This window comes from Panthera uncia (genome assembly GCF_023721935.1).
Source record: "Panthera uncia isolate 11264 chromosome B3 unlocalized genomic scaffold, Puncia_PCG_1.0 HiC_scaffold_1, whole genome shotgun sequence".
Lineage (NCBI taxonomy): Eukaryota > Metazoa > Chordata > Mammalia > Carnivora > Felidae > Panthera > Panthera uncia.
The window spans coordinates 130,498,900-130,515,734 of record NW_026057582.1 but is presented as its reverse complement, the minus strand read 5'-3'; the positions used below and the strand labels follow the sequence as shown (position 1 = coordinate 130,515,734).

Genomic DNA, 16,835 nt, shown 5'->3' with positions numbered 1-16,835 from the left:
GAAGGAAGAAAAAGGATTCAAAGGAAAGGATCGAAGGGCAAATATTTGCTGAACGCCTTCGCGCCAGTCATCGGACCCATAGGTCTTTAAGGGTCCCTTCCTACGAGTTCTCAGCGCACTGGGCACTGAGATCGGCCTAATGTTTACAGACGAGGAACCAAGGTTCAGAGAACAAAGAGCTCAGCGCATCTGGGTGGCCGCTTTGCACCCACAGTCGCGCCCACGTGGCACGGGCTAGATGTGGTGCCTGGTATCTCCTGCCAGGGTCAGGGTGGTAAACACGGAGGTTGCGCCCTCCCCACCGATCCCTTAGGGAGCGGTGGCACCCTGGGGCACTCCTCTGCGTATCCGCGAAGACACGGTACTCTGCGATGACAAGTTCGCAAGTCACAGCTGTCCCCCTTCCTCACTTCACACTAAAACGCGGGTGAACTCCGCGCCCAGTCACCGCCACGCTGCTGGGACGCATCTTCCTTTTGTTGGCAGCCGGGCCGGACGAGGCAGCTCAGCGTGATCTCTTCCTCTTCGCCCCGCGGGTGCCCAGAGGCAGCAGCCGCCAGAGCCACCAGGGGCCGCGCCCGCGCTTAGGTGGGAGGTGGCTCCAAGGTGACGCGCGGCCACCTCCGCCCCCTGGAGGCGGGGCTGGCGGGCGGGGGCCAAGGAAGTCGCACGGCCCCGGAGGTGCCCTCGCCCCCGCCGCGTCCCGGCTCCTCTGGCGCCTGCGAGCGGCAGCCGCGGCGGGTCCCGGCAAGCGAGGGGCGCGCCTTGACCCCTCGGCAGCCCCCGGGGACGCAACCTCGGACAGGTGAGGGGCGGTGCGGGGCGCACCTGGCAGCGCGCGCGGGAGGGGCGCGGGGGCGCCGCCTGCTCTCTCCCGGGGTGGGCGTCTGTGCTCCCCACCGAGGTGAGAGGGGTCGGGGACCCTGAGGGCTCAGGATGGGAATCCAGGGAAACTCCTTCCCGGGACCCAGAAGGTGTGGCAAGGACGGGAGGCAGCAATCCGCGGCGGCTAGTCCTGGAGAGCGCACGAGGGGCGGGCAGCCTGCCGCAGGAATTCTTGGCTTTTGAAAAGGCACACCTTTGGCCCCCTCTGGGCGCAGTGGAGTCGGTCACCGCCACCGCCCGGGCTCTTTCTGCAGAGGTCAGCCCCTCATTTGGGTGGGATTTGACGCGCTCCCTCCTTGGAGACCTGGAGGTTCTGCTTTGGTGCCTAGCGCAGCTGCACGACAGCTGAAAGCTTTAGAACACTTGTCTAGGTTACAGAGGGGGCTCTCGCACGTTGAAAAAAAAAAAAAATACGATGGTGGTGATGGTGAACTTGAGAGGCGATTGCTTCAGGAGTTAGTTCCCCAGCGCTCTGTCCATTTGTTAGGCAAATTGGGGGCGCTGATGGCTTTTAGAGATGGTTGCGTTTCCTTAAAGGGGTTAAAACATCTTAACGAACTTGTGTGCGGTGTCTGAGGGTTTCGGCGGCGTGTGGGTCCTTACGTAAGTGTGGGCTGGAAGTTACCTCGGCAAGGGCCACTTACGGCTACCAGACAGCTTCCAGGTGAACCCTAGAGCTTTACAAAACCTGCTTCCCGAGAAACGGAACTTCAGGCAGACAGGTCTATGGATTATGGTTTCCATTAGCCTTCATTTTTTGTTTGGGTCAGCAGCATTTGAATTCAGTAAGTATTTGTTGTCTGCCTGTTAAGGGCGAACCTCTGCGGGAGCCACGTTGGTGTGCTTTTGGTAGCAAGGGTATTGGGACGAAGGGGGCATTTTAGGGCACTCATTCCTCACAGGTGGGTGTTTAGAAAGGGCAATGGCACAGGGACGCCTCTTTAATCTCTGCTAATAAGCATTTAAATGCAGGGAGAATGCAAATGTCTGAAGACTGTCATTAGCCTGGCCTGCCACCCACCGGACAGGGACGATCAAACCTGTTCTTTAAAATAAGATTGTTAAGGATCCATTCTGCACCATCCACCATGCTGGGCACTTTATCTTGCTGCATAAAATACACACCATAGGTATTCTTCCCCCAGTACAGGCAGGGAAGAATTCAGCAATTCGTTCAAGGTTGTTAGTGCACCTGAGAGTGGCAGGTAACTATGTCCGAGGGCAAAACGCATACTTTTTCACTACTCCACAGTGCTGTGAGGCCAACAGTGTCAATCTGGCAGATTTAATGGAAAATAACTCAAATTTATATTCGTAGAACAATCCACGTCCTGGGACTGAAGGTCACTGTCGTGTATGAGTGTTGCTTTTATTCTCTTTGTGTGGTTGAACCATGGTCAGTCTGGGACAAGAAGATGAACAGCTTCTTCTTCTTCTTTTTTTTTTTTTAAATACAGAATTTATTATGTGTCTTCCTTAACATATTTTTAAGGACCCAACATATCCGACTGGGACAAGTCAGTAAAACTTTGTAGGCATTCCTTGTGTATTACGCATTGAGGTGACAGCCAGTTTTCATATTATTCATATCCATATCTTTTAACATTTTTGCAGCTGGATTTCATATCTTCCAGATGAATGGAATCCATCGTCGTCACCTAGAAAGGACTTTGTGTGTGTAAATCTATAATCATACATGAATATACATAACATTTACTTTAAAAGATGTACCCATTTTTCCTTAAATCTCTAGAAGTGTAGGGTACTGCAGTGTGCTTGTTTGGGAAGAAATCCTAATATCCCAAGTTTAGCCTTTGAGTAAGAATGATCCATAACAGCTCATACTTTCTTTAAGTTCCTGTAAACCACAAAAGTGATTTTCAAACTGCAATTATGCTGTAGAGGATGAGAATGACAATAGGCTTTGAATTTTAAGTAATATTTCAAAACTTGCTTTCTTAAAACCTTCCTTCTGATTGTGAGTAATTACACACAGAAATTGAGGGGTTTCATGTTTAAATTATCTTAAGGTGTTGAAAATAAAGTAGTGGTGTTTTTTGTTGTTGTTGTTGTTGTGTGTGTATGTGTGTGTGTTTAAGAGAGGCTTTTTGCCTGTGTTGAGACAATCAGGTGGGATCTTCTGCCTGGGTTGTGCCTGGCACAGTTTTTATTTTCTCTATCTTCATGTGACAGTGAAACTGATAGGCTGACAGCACACCTTGAAGTCCTCTTTAGGAGTATTTGAAATCCTGCCTAGAATGTGTTTGTAGAAGTGTGCGTGGCTTGGTGAGATGCTCTAACGAAGAGGCAGAGAGTGTTGAATTAGAGAAATTTCCAGAAAAGCCAAAGAGCCCAGGAGCAGAGTATGCATGAGATGTGAAATGGGCAGATCTCAATTTTTCGATTTGGGGATGCTTTTCAGGAAAAATAACGCAAAATGTGTTAGGAAAGTGGACGCTTATTTAGAATGGAAAAAGAAATGATAACCATTTGCTGGAGGTTCCTGTCTTGTCTCTGCTGAGATCTCTCCAATTTTCCACTTCCTCTCCAGCTGCTTTTGGGGAGGGGTGCTTTTCCCTATTCCCCCCCTCAGTCTCCAGTCTCCGTCCTCTCTCCGCCCACAAAAGCAGTTCCCTACCCTCTGCGGCTTCTCGCTCCCCGAATTCACCTCTCCGCGCTGTGTACCTACTGAATTTTGTGGTTCAGGTTGTGCAGATTGTTGTATTAATCCTCCAATCAGTGTTCTAGGTGTGTAGGATGGTTTCGTGTTGGTCTGGCTGTATTTCATGGACACGAGACACACAAAAAACTTCCATGCTGTTCCGCCATCTTGGCTCCCATCTCTCTGCTGAGATCTTTTTGGGCAGTTTACCAGAAATACTTACGCAAAAATGCTTCCTGATTGCAACCCTCTCTCCCTGAGAACACTTAGCATCTCCTAGCAGCTTGTAGCCCTCGTAGGGGCCAGTAAGAGGCAGGAAGTTGAAACTTCACTACCTTCATAGAGTAAGAGACCAAGTTGTGGTTGGAGGGAGGCAAAGTACTCATGGTTGGCTGAGTGGAGTTGAGGCCGGTGGCTGGGGTGGGAGGGATACTGGTCTTATCGGGGACTCGGCATTTCATACCTAGTGATCAGTCCCAAGAGGAAGGCCCAGAGCTGGACTCCAGGACCTTTCAGTTTGCTTGGCTCTGCCAGTCACCATTTACTGAGGGTTTTCTCTGTCCCAAGCACTGACTCTGGTGAGGTCGTATTTGTCACCGAGCTCCTGGTGCCATGGAGCTGGTTTCATTATGACAGCACAGTGTTGTGGGTGCTGGCCTAGAGCCTGGAGGGCTCCTGATTGCTTGAACTGAGTTTGGAATTGTTGGTGGAGTTAGTGAGATGAAAGGGTCCAAGGTGGAAAGCTGTAGAAGGCCTGGAAGTTTGGACCTATACGCTTCCTCCATGGTTGCCGTGAGGCCCCCTTGGTTAGTGCTTCTCAACGTGTCCTTCCCGACCAGCTGAACGCACCCACTGGGATTAATTTCTTAGAAATGCACGTCCTCAGGCCCCATCCCGGGCCCCCTTGAATCAGAAACTCTATGTCTGGAGCATAGCAGTCTGCCCTCCTGATGATTCTGGTCTATGCCCAAGTTTGAGAACCACCGCTCTTCGTATTTACGAGCACTGGTAGGGCATAGATGGAATAAGGGGAGCATATAAGCTCATATATTGGGATTGGCATAGAGGTATCATTTATAGTATGATCACTGACATTTATTGAGCACCTAGATTGTACTCAGGCGTTGTGCTAAGAAATACGAACTCTTTTAATCATGAATACAACCCCACAAAGCGGGCCTGTTGACACTTCCATTTAATTTGAGAAAACCGAGGCCCAGAGATGCCAGGGTAATGTCCCAGGGCACACAGCTGGAAGGCGGTTCAGCCAGGATTCAGGCGCCTTCCCCCTCTTCCTGCCCGGGAGAGTTTGCATCCGTGTCCTTGCTATGGGAGGGCATTGTCAGAGAGGCTGGAAGTCTACCTGGAATGGCCCTGTTTAACAACCCACGGTGATTTGCTGATCACTTGGGGTCAACAGGCTTTTCTTTAGGGACACATTGCCGGAGGACAGAGGAAGAATGGTGTCAGTCCCTCCTAGTGTGAATTTCTAAGGTTCCCTAAGCAAGTGGGCACGATTGCATATACACAATGAGTAACACAGAAGATGCCTCTTTCCCTGGCATGATTATGGGCTCATATGGATTTCTCCTGTGGGTGACTGTGGAAGGTGGCCTTGTTTTGGAATGTGAGCTTCATCTATTAGCATGGAGGCCTTTCTTCCAAAGGCCAGTTCCCTGCCCAGGACACAGAGGGCTTGAAGATGATGGTGTGTTTGTCCATCATGTCCTGGAAGGCATCTAGAAAACCTATGCTTGCTTTGCAAGGTCACGGTTGTTTGTTTGGTTGGTTTTTTTCCTGAAAACAATTATTCCCCATAATTTTGTACATTTTTTAAAAAGTTTATTTAAGTGGAGAGAGAGAACGAGCGAGCATGAGCAGGGGAGGGGCAGAGAGAGAGAGAGAGAGAGGGAGAATCCCAAGCAGGCCCTGCACTGTCAGCACAGAGCCTGATGCAGGGCTTGAACCCATGAACCGAACCGTGAGATCGTGACCCGAGGAGAAATCAAGAGTTGGATGCTTAACTGACTGACCCACCCAGGCGCACCTGCAATTTTGTGCCTCTTATCGTGGAATACCTCCATCATTTCAGGCAGCATGAAAAAAACCAAACAAACCACACAGCTATAGATGTGAGTCCATGTGTGAGTGTATCGGACGATGGTTTGCCTTTGGGTGCGGACCTCAGGTTACCGTGTGTTCGGTTCCCGTCCGGAGACAAATGCGTAGACCAATGTTAACTTGAGTTTATGGCAGGCAGCGGAACGTACTTCTGAGAGTACTGGCCGTCTCAGCCATGCATTCGTTCATTCACATGGTCATTTGCTGCCTGCCTCGTTGCGCTAAGTGTTGATATTAGGCACTGGAAGGAAATACGGTGGTCGCTGGACAGGTGTGATCCCCACAGAGGCATAGGGACAAACTTGCTGTGCAGTACCTTGGCTGAATGGAGTCAGCTGCCCTAATTCTGGCAGTGAGTCAGTGGGAATGGAGTTAAGAAGTTATATTAGTTCAGGAGAGAGATTGCAGGGCTTGGCTGAAGGCAATAGGGAAGCAGGGGTGTTTGAAGGCTGGGGAGGTGTCTTGGACGTGGCAGAGGTGACCAGGTGGATGTGGGTGATGGGAGAAAGGGAGTATGGGGGCTGAGGTTTGTGCCTTGGGCCCCTAGGTTGGTGCCAGCGTCGCAAGTCAGGACTAGATTGTTTTCAAAGAATAATAATGAGTTCCGTGGACACTGTGAGTTTGAAATGTCTGGCTGATTCCAGGGTAGAGGTTTGAGTGCATTGAATAATGCAGCTGATATAACAACTGAATAATTCAAGGGGCTGAGTAATATCAACAATTGAATAACGCCATCTCTCCCAAGGAGAGGGCATAAGCGAGAAGCAGGTCGCAAAGGAAACGTGGACATTTCTCCTGGCAAACGCAGGATAGGAACAAATTCCAGTTCCTTGGATGGGAAAGGTGAAAAAGGTTTACTTCCGCTCATTCTTCAGAGGGTGGAGATACATTCTCTGCTCACTTTGGCCTTTCACGTGTTTGACAGCCTGGCCCGTGGGAGGAGGGCTGTGCGGTGGAACAGCAAACAAGGGCAGGAGAGTGACAAGGGGCTTGCTGAAAAGCTTGCTTCCAGAATTTGAGTCCATGTAATTGTCATAACGTAAAATGCTTACCATCTATCCCCTTAGTTATTTTCTCTTGTTAAAAGCACTCATCTATCACATATATATATCATGTTTATTACAGATTAACTCATTGTATCATTTGCTAGGTCATACAGGTTGGCGAATGCTGTTTGGTAGATGCTGCTGTTGCCAATATTATAAGATTAATATCTGTGCAGAATATCAGGCGGGATTAGGTGGTCAGAGTGGAGCCAAAGGCGTGTTTAAAGCATGTGTTACAAAGTGGTTGACTTATACACATGAATAAGTATGTGCTCTTTTTATCCAAAGGTTAGTAATTGAGCCTATATTACAGGCAGTATGTGCTAAGGTTTTTGTTGTGAATCAGACGGGTAGCTCCCTGGCCCCTGAGAGTTTACAAAGATGCAAAGTCGGATAGCTTAGCAAGTGACTACAGTAAAGCGTGCTGTTTGCACAAGTTGCTAGCCAAGTACTGAGGGGCGGCCTCCAGAGGTAGGGCTGTTTACACTTAGCAGGAATGGTCAGCTGGCGTTAGCCAGTGGCGGGCAGAGATCCCTCTGGGCCGGGGCCCCAGCCTGGAGCCAAGTTTGGAAAGAACATAAAGAGGTCGTTTTCAGAAGTTGCTGGATGAATGCTTTTGAGGAACTGCAAGGTTAGGAGCATCTGTGTCCATTAAAAGTCAGAAATCTTCACGGGAGGTTGTGACCTGATCAGGAAAACTAGAAAAAGAAAGTATCGAACCTACCTGTGTGACTGTCACCGTGTTGGCATCCAAGATGCGAGCAAGGTGGCACTACAGAAGTAAAACAAAAACCAGACCGAACAAAAATAATGATTGCGGTGATAATGCAATAATTTGGGTTTTATTTATTTACTTTTTGGTGGTGGTCGGAAGGGGAATATTTTAGATATTATGAAAGATGTTGGGGTCTAGTCTGAGAACTTAGTATATCAGAAAAGGTCTCTAGGGGCGCCTGAATGATTCAGTTGAGTAAGCGTCCAACTTTGACTCAGGTCACGATCTCAAGATTCGTGAGTTCGAGCCCCGCATTGGGCTCTCTGCTGTCAGCACAGAGCCTGCTTAGGATCCTCTGTCTCCCTCTCTCTGCCCCTCTTCCTCTCTCTCTCTTTCTCTCTCTCTCTCTCTCAAAAATAAACATTTAAAAAAAAAAAAAAGAAAAGAAAAGGACTCTATATTACCGGGACCACAGTAACCAACATCATTGCTCTCACAGTCTTGACTAATGTAGAACATTCCATAATTATTGTACATGCAGGTTCCTAGGTTTCTACTCTGAAAATGGCCTTTGGGATCAGTCTTCCACCTCCTGTTGCTTCCTCCTGAGTAAGCCGGGGCCCAGAGGTCCTGCAGGCTTGCGTACCTTCCCTGTCTGTCTGTCTCTCTGGCAGACCTGTCTGTCTTTGTTTGTCATCCCACTGACACGCTTCACTTGGACAGGATTCTTGTCTGTTGCTGGAAGAGGCCCTATCGCGAGCTGTCTCCATCCCTTCTCGAAGTCTTTGTGCTGCTCTCTGTCCGTATTTCCTCTTTGGTATGTTTGCCGTGCACTTTCTTCCAACACAGTTTAGTGTTGGTGATTCTTGGAGGAATCTTGGGAGGAAGTTGCTTTCAGCACTTTCAGGCCTGTCTAAACAGGCAGAATTTCTCTGGTATTTCTTTAATTCTCTTAGATCTATTTGAGCTGGCACAGAAACATTTAGCTTTTTTTTTTTTTTTTAATTTTATTTATTCATTTTGAGAGACACAGAGACAGTGTGAGTGGGGGGAGGGAAAGAGAGAGAGAGAGAGAGGTGGGGGGGATCCCAAGCAGGCTCTGCACTGTCAGCACAGAGCCCTGCGAGGGGCTTAAACTCTCAAACTGTGAGATCATGACCTGAGCCACAACCAAGAGTCGGATGCTTAACTGACTGAGCCACCCAGGAGCCCCCAAAACACGTAGCTTCAGGAAGGAAGGAGAAAGAAGGTTCTCAGGAAGTTTCCTCTGTTAATATTTGAACCAGAAGACATGGCAGAATGGAGAAGGTACATGATGAATTGTTTCTAAACATCATGAACTATTTATGTGATTAAACAAAAAGAGTTTGAACATGTAGGTGCGGCCCTGGTCATTAATAACAGATTGGTATATGGTTGTTTTATTAACTACTTCCTTTCTGACTTTCCGCTTTGTGTCAATTTCTGCCTTTATCACCATGAACTTAAGATTATAAGTCAATGCGTGGGGCACCTGGGTGGCCCAGTCCGTTAGGCATCTGACTCTTGGGTTCGGCTCAGGTCATGATCTCATGGTTTGTGGGATCGAGCCCTGCATCAGGCTCTGTACTATTCGTGTGGAGGCTGCTTGGGATTCTCTCTCTCCCTTTCTCTCTCTCCCTATTATCTCTGCCCCTCTCCCACTCACACTATCTCTGTCTCTCTCCAAATAGGTAAACTTAAGAAAAAAGATTGTAAATCAATAATTGATGGCTTCGTTTTTGTGTTCATTGCCAATATATGCTTTTTCATCGATGTTTTCTCTTCTAGTGGAAGTTTTTCGTTTTCCCTGGTTTATAGAACATACCAACAAGTGCCAGCTACCTGACATGCTGAGCTGCTGGGTGACAGCATCATATCTCATTCTCAGGAACCCTGCTGGATAGGAGCCGTCCCCATTATATAGATGAGAACACTGAGAATCAGAGAATAAGTTGTATAGGGTCACCTCGTTGGTTGGAAATTTAGTTTTTTCCCGCTACTACTCCATCCCAAGAGCCAGGGCTATTTTTTTTTTTTAAATTTTTTTAACGTTTATTTATTTTTGAGACAGAGAGACAGAGCATGAACAGGGGAGGAGCAGAGAGAGAGGGAGACACAGAATCTGAAACAGGCTCCAGGCTCTGAGCTGTCAGCACAGAGCCCGACGCGGGGCTCGAACTCCTGGACCGTGAGATCATGACCTGAGCCGAAGTCGGACGTTTAACCGACCAAGCCACCCAGGCGCCCCGAGCCAGGGCTATTTTAACCATTCCACTCTGACTTATTTTCCGGCGAAATTGTTTCACCCCAAAACTAGAGAGAGTCTCCAGGACCCATGACATCTACCATTCCAGGTATTTCTCTGTGTCGTGGGTTTGGAAGCAACTGCTTTGTGCTTTCCCAGGCTGAGTGCAGAGTTGCAATGCTTCCTCCCAGAGGCTGCTTTAAAAGCCACATCGATAAAGCTTTGGAATCCTGCTAAACCCTGTTCTGGAGACGGATTTGGCAGGATCTTGATAAATGAGACACTTTAGAGCAATTTCCTGCCAGGAGATTGTGAATACACGAAGCTAGACACTGTGGAAAGGTCTCTCTCTTTCATCTGACCCAAGTGATGCCTTAAACACATCATTGTTACAATAAATTTGTGTAGCAAAGCAAGCAGTCACTTACGTGTAAACCCTACGGTTAATTCCACATGAGAACAAACCCCTAAGAACAACTTCACTGTGTTTTATGTTTTTGAATTGATGTCAGCTTTTAAATATATACAGGTGTTGACATTTTAAAGCCCAGATAAAATTCTTGTGGTACTGTTGATTGGATCTGGGTGCTTTTTTGCTAGTGGTTCATGTATAAGCATTAGGCCCAAATGAGATCTTTCAGGGGTCCACGGTGCACAGACGCGGTTGATATTCTGGTTGATGGGGGCTTGCTAGAGTTACTCTTGCTGAATATTCTGCCTGTCCCCATGGGGACTTCTGAGATACCTCTTAGGAACCTTCCTTTAATCTAGATAGTCTGTGTTCTCTTGGAACACAGAAGGAAGTAAAAAATAACATATTTCAGGCTCTGTTCATTATACTTCCTTTAGGGCTGTATTTCGCCTTTCCGCTAAAGCTGCAGGATGTAACCAAAGTTGCCCAGCACCTGTACCCTCCTGTCCCGTCCACAGCCTCACGCACCTTTGAGTAAAGCACTCATCAGTGTTGTCTGTATTCATTCCAATTCGAAGTCAGTCATTTCATGATATGCAATGCACGATGAGCTGTTTTTGTTGTTGTTAAACTATGGTTTTAATGTTTATTTTTGAGAGAGAGAGAGAGAGAGAGACAGAGTGCGAGTGGGGGAAGGGCAGACAGAGAGAGGGAGACACAGAATCTGAAGCAGGCTCCAGGCTCTGAACTGTCAGCACAGAGCCCGATGCGGGCGCGAACCCACGAACTGTGATCGTGACCTGAGCCAAAGCTAGACGCCTAACTGACTGAGCCACCCAGGTGCCCCCTAAACTATTTTTTGATATAAATTTTGCTGAGCAGTGCTGGGTGTCTTGTTGGTATGATTTTGGTGGTTTCTCTGGTTTGTAGTAACATCCTGAATCTGGCCAGATAGAAGACCAGCCCCTGGTTATGAAATTTTCTGTTGTTTTGTTTGTTGTTGTTTTTTGCTAGTGGCTGTGGGTTAAAGTTAACTGTCTTAGTGCTTATAAATCATTGGTTTTATTGCTGCTTTTAACATTTCTTGATAAGGCATGTATGAAATACTATAGAGCAAAACTGCTTTTACGTCCATATGTATATTTGCACTATGTGCTGGTATATGAATATTTTTTTTTCCTGGAAATCAGCAGTAGAAACTTACTAGTTGTTCCCTTATGAAGATGGTCTAGTCTAGGCTGGGTCACTTTTCATTGTGTGCCTCTGAACAATTACAGTTTCCTAAAGGCATAACTTGAGACAGATCTTGCCAGGGTTAATTGGATGGTGAAATTACAGGCCTTTTTCTGTGGTCCCTAAAATGTCACTTAAAAAAGCTCATCCTTGGACATGAGAATATTAAAAATACTTGTAATCGGCTTAACTTGTTAAAGCTTTTAAAAACTCTTGGTATTTAGTTTCAGATGTTATGAGCCAAGCATCTTCTCCATTTGGGATCAGAACTAGCCCTACAATGCATGCTGCTTGAAGGGATACCAGAGAAGAGGGGCGCCTGGGTGGCTCGGCTGGTTAAGCGTCTGACTTTGGCCCAGGTCATGATCTCATCGTTCGTGAGTTCGAGCCCCACGTCAGGTTCTTTGCTGACAGCTCAGATTCCGTGTCTCCCTCTCTCTCTCTGCCTCTCCCCCTTCTCGCACTCTGTCTCTGTCTCTGTCTCTATCTCTCAAAAATAAACATTAAAAAAAATTAAAAACAAATCAATGATAACAGAGAGGAAAGTGTCCAAGTTCTTCTCTCCACTCAGTAAGCCTCCCTGGAGGCCATTGCGGGTGAGGGTAGGCAAGGGGTGGGACCACTTAAGAAGCTCCCACCCCAGTACAGCAATGATGGAGTTTCACACTATGACTCCCTTGACTCACCGTGACTCAGTTACTGGGAAGGGCCCCGATTTTGGACTCAGACACATCCCAGGCTCAGATATCAGCTCTGCCATTTTTAGGATGTCAAGTGTCTCCAGAGCTCTGGTTTCTCACTTGTAAAAAGGAGTTGCACGCACGTCAGTGGGGGTGATGTGAGTGTGAGTAACGATCCCTGAAGAGTGCCTTGTATATAACGGATCGTAAATACATTCCTATTCTTCAAGGAAAAGGAGGAGGCTGGCTACTTGGCCATAGGTAAGCCTGCAGCAGACATTTGGATAAGCGAGTGCCTCCGGTGTGACGGCAGCTTTTGCCCAGAGATCAGACCTCTCTGTGCTGTTGCTGTTTGGTTCTATGCTGCCTTCTGTCCAGAAGAATGAGAAAAGATAGGACAGACAGCCTGCCTAGGAGCTGGTAGTAAATTGCAGCATTTCAGAAATTAACTGGAGACACATTTCAGGGAGCAAGAAAGCTGACCTCTCCGTCCAGTCCGTTCTGTTCAACCTGAGGCTGTTATTTTTAGAGTTGAGACGCTACCCCCTCCTTTTTTTTTTTTTTTCTTTTCTTAACTTTAGATTTTTACTTTCACTTTTAAGGCGTTCTTCCCTTTTGCATTTTAAAGTAAGTCTTGACGTGAGAAAGCTGGTCTTGGGCATGCACGCATTGATTGCATTTTCTTGGTGATTCCAGTATCATTTGATGAGAGCCCCGCCGCTCCTTGGGGAAACCAGACCGTGTTTCCTAAGTATATGTGGATGAATTAATACCTCGGAAGGTTGACTTTGGAAGGTGACACCTAATCAATGGCTTCGTTGGGTTCATAGCCTACGTTTCTGATTGCTTAAAAAGAGAGGGGGACAAAAAAAAGTATTGATTAGCCAGGATTTCGTGTTTCGATGGAGCCATAGAGAAAACAAAAGCAGTTCTTGCTTTCAAAAAAGTATAGCTCCGTGGAGAGTCGAGATAGATCTTCCTGAAAAGATTATTAGAGGCTCCCTCTTGGGAGCAGAGAGGGTTTTAAAGTGGGGGGGGGGCGAGTTCTGTTTGGACTGAGAAGCGGAGGGAAAATGTGGCTAGGGTCTGGGGAGGAAGTGACCCTCAAAGTCATGCTGAGGTCGCTGGGGAGAGAAGGGCACTGTTTATGTCTGTTCCGCCCACACCGCCTGGCCTCCTGGAATTTTGCCGGTAGGCCCTTTACTGTGCTGCCCCTTTTAGGAACGACGTCTGTGAAGCAGGAAGCTGGGTGATAGAGACTGAGGGAGGGACAAGGTGACATAAAGAATGAGAACGTAAAGTTGGGCTGCTAGGCCTGCGCGTGGCTCTGGTACCTGTGAACCGTGTGACGTTGGGCAAGTCACTTAAGCTTCCTGTGCCTCAGTTTGCCCATGTGTGAAATAAAGCTTCTGATAGGATCTACCTGATAGGGTAATGAGGATTCAGCGGCAACATACCCGCAGTTTGGTAGGTGACGCCCCGCCTGCTGTTGTTTTGGTAAACCTCGATGGCGGGAGGCTGGTGTTAGCTCTAAAGAACTAGAACGTGTCATGTTTGCTGACCCTAACGGTTGCCTCGTATTTAAAAACGCACTTGCATCATTTTAGCTCCACGGGGAGGTTTGTTTCGGATGTTTCTGATCGCTCCATGCCTTTTTCTAGCTGGTAGTCTATGAAATGAGCTGCAAAGTGCACGCCATGAGAGACCCCAGACCGTTGGGTGAGTTCATTTGGGAGCTATCCATCGAAGTTGTGCTGAGACAGGGTACGCTTCATCGAGCTGGCGCTGACATTGATGGAATCCAAGATGTGGGGGGAAAAAGAAATCGATACAACCTTTTTAAAAGATAGATGGTTTTAATATGGATAATAGTGTGCTTTACCTTTTCATTTGAGAGATGCGTCTGTAATGGAATGCCATATAAACGCTAATGCGCGCTGACTACTTCCTGATAGTGGGTAACCCCTTTGGGCATTGAGATAAAAAGTTCAGTGATCTGGGCACATGTCACTTTGATGTGTCATAACAGGTTGAGAAACATCGTCTTCAAATGAACCATTAATGAACCTTTAATCTGTGTTTAAAAAAATCCAAAACTTTCTTAACACACAGGCTTGGTTGTGTGTATATATATGATTCGTTTTATTTCACTCACGGCAGTTTTCCACATTTGCTTTAGACATTTGAATTAGTTTGCAGGTGACGGAATGCACGTAAATCACTTGCTTGTGCATATGTTTTGAAGGTCCCCGCTGTTGTCTTTTCTTCTCTTGGGGACGCTAGCTGTCTCAGGACCGAAAGCGATCTCAGCTTACTGAAATCCAAATATTGATGGGAGGAGGGAACAGTAGCTGGCCTTGTAGACCTGCCGTCATGCCCAGTTTGGGGGCCCTGGAGCCCTTGGTGGATAGTTTCAACGATTAGTTTATGTGGGCTCCTTTCTTTGCTGGAGTTGACGGGCTTCATTGTCAACTTGCCGATCGCAGTTTCATAAAGGCGATACGGGTAGATCGTTCCATTATGAAATGATTGGGGAAACCCAGATGGGAGGGTGCAGGCAGATAAAATGTGCCCCATCCTCAACAAGAGGAGCCTCTAAAGAGGGCCTCTAACAAGGCTGTGTCAGGACTGGCCGCCATTACTGATTTAATGGTCTGTACCCAGTGCATGGAAGCTGCCCGCACAACAGAGCAATAAATATGTTACCCAACATCAGTTGATAATGAAACATTTATTAAAAAGCTTAATACAAGTGGAGGTTTTTGGGTTGATGGAATATACCGGTCTCTGTGCAGGCTTGGAGTTCTGGTAAATATCCCGTCACGATAGTAGTAGAAGGAATCGCCCTCCGAATGAATTCGTTCATTCCCATTCCCTCCAGACTTAACTGCTGTGTGCCAGGTACTGTTCTAGGTGCTGAAGATGCAGGGCTGAACGAGGCAAACACAGTCTCATCCCCTCAGAGGACTTCATTATTATGGGGGGGGGGGTGGTGGGAGTGGATGGGGGAAGACCAAATCAATTAATCAGCTAAGTTGGAGGCCATGATGAATGTCAGGTGTGACAAGAGATTATGGCGCAGAAGTGCAGTTTCATACTAGAGGGCCAAGGTCAGGGCAAGGTTGAGGATTCGGGTTAGGGTTAAGGTAAGGCTCCCTAAAGAGGCGATGGTTGGTCTAGACCTGAAAGGGCTAAGTGTTTGATCCCTGGGAGAACAGATTATGTCACTGACAGGTCTGAACCAACAAAACAACATCCCTAGACTTTTACCCCAAATGTTCGCTGCACCCATTTCCCCCTCGTTGGGGGCTGCTGCTTTCTCTTTCATGCAAGTGTTACCGTCAGACCCGGTAAGACTGAACATCATGGAAAGGATGACCACTCCTGGGCGGGGTCTTCACTGTGGGTTCAGTGAGTTATCCTCCTTGCTCACAGCCCACGGTGACAGAACTTTGCATCCCACAAGAGCTCCTTCTGTTTTTACTTGCCCATTACATGGGCTGGTAGGGTGAGCCCAGGGCTGTGGCGAGGTTTGCTCTAGCTTGCCTTTCATGGCTAAAACATACGTAATTTCACATGATGCTGTTAGCTTTTTGGAAATGACACACTGTCCTATTCTCACTCGGTCAAGATCTTACCACTTGGGTGGCGCCTGGGTGGCTTAGTCGGTTAAGCGTCTGAGTTTGGCTCAGGCCACGATCTCATGGTTTGTGATTTCGAGCCTCATAGCAGGCTCCGTGCTGGCAGTGCAGAGCCTGGTTGGGATTCTCACTCTCTTCCTCTCTTTCTGCTCCTCGCTCCTCGTGCTTTCTCTCTCTCTCTCAAAATAAATCAATATGAAAAGAAGAAATAAAATAAATACAAAAAAGATTCCGTCAACTGTGTCAAGATATGTGCTGGAAATTAGAGCTTCATCTTCTTTCAGAGTGACTCTTTTCAACTATGGATTATTTGTAGCCTTTTTCTGTCAATTATGAAGCTTTGAATTGTATTGGGTATTTACAGAAAATGAACCAAAGCAGCCAGAGCAGCTTTGCGATGGTGCGAGTGTCTGACTCAAAATCCTTTATGCTCTGGAAACTCGACCCTGCCACAGGGGCCTCAGTTGGTTCTCTGTTGATTAACTCTAAGTACAGAGCAGTGTATTTTGTCTCCTTCAGGACAGAAAATACTGGTAATACAGAATTAAAACTTTATAGGAAGGCAACAATTTACAAAATATTAAACCCAAACCCAGATGCCATTCAAACACTTGTGTAGATAGATATTTATACAGGTTGTTTTCCCTCTGGAAGTTTCTGTTCTGTATGAGATAGTGAACATGAAAACAGGTAATGGCAAATAAATAAGAACTCTAACAGCCTAATAACAGAACAGATTAACTAAATGTCTGTCATAATTCCCTCATGCATCTGCACCAGGTGAATGAAGTGACTGCATTCATTTTTAAGAATTTATTTCTAGAACATTCTAAAGCTGTATGCCTGGATTTTACTATCTTGCCTGTTGAAGCAGAACTAATTAGCTCTGTCGTGTTTTGAGTTGCCAGGGCCTCTTGAGTTGATCATTCTGAGGGAAGTCTTAGAATACTCTTGATTCTTAGATAGGATTTATGTTTTTGATATTAGTGCCGAGAGACAGATGGCTGTTCACTGGCATAGAGCCACTGCTCCCTTTTCTGAAGCCCGGGGCAGATATTCATGCTGATGACTTTGTGTTTCCCGTTGAGTCTCAGAATCATTTGCCGTAATCGTTCATCAGGCCACTACCATCGGTTGATCTGGGTTGGCCATCAGAAATGTGGTTGTCATCTAA

General features: G+C 46.9%; 1 protein-coding gene across 8 annotated transcripts in view; it reads left to right on the top strand.

Moving 5' to 3' along the window:
• The first annotated feature begins 641 nt into the window (after nt 1-641).
• The window catches only part of MCTP2 (multiple C2 and transmembrane domain containing 2), a 248,416-nt gene continuing 232,222 nt past the window's right edge, over nt 642-16,835 (top strand). For 4 of the 8 annotated variants that reach the window (XM_049614048.1, XM_049614047.1, XM_049614050.1 and 1 more), the window contains exon 1: nt 643-805. The gene's annotated coding sequence lies outside the window, so the exon portion shown is untranslated. The other 4 variants (XR_007453911.1, XR_007453912.1, XM_049614044.1 and 1 more) reach the window with 2 other exon arrangements.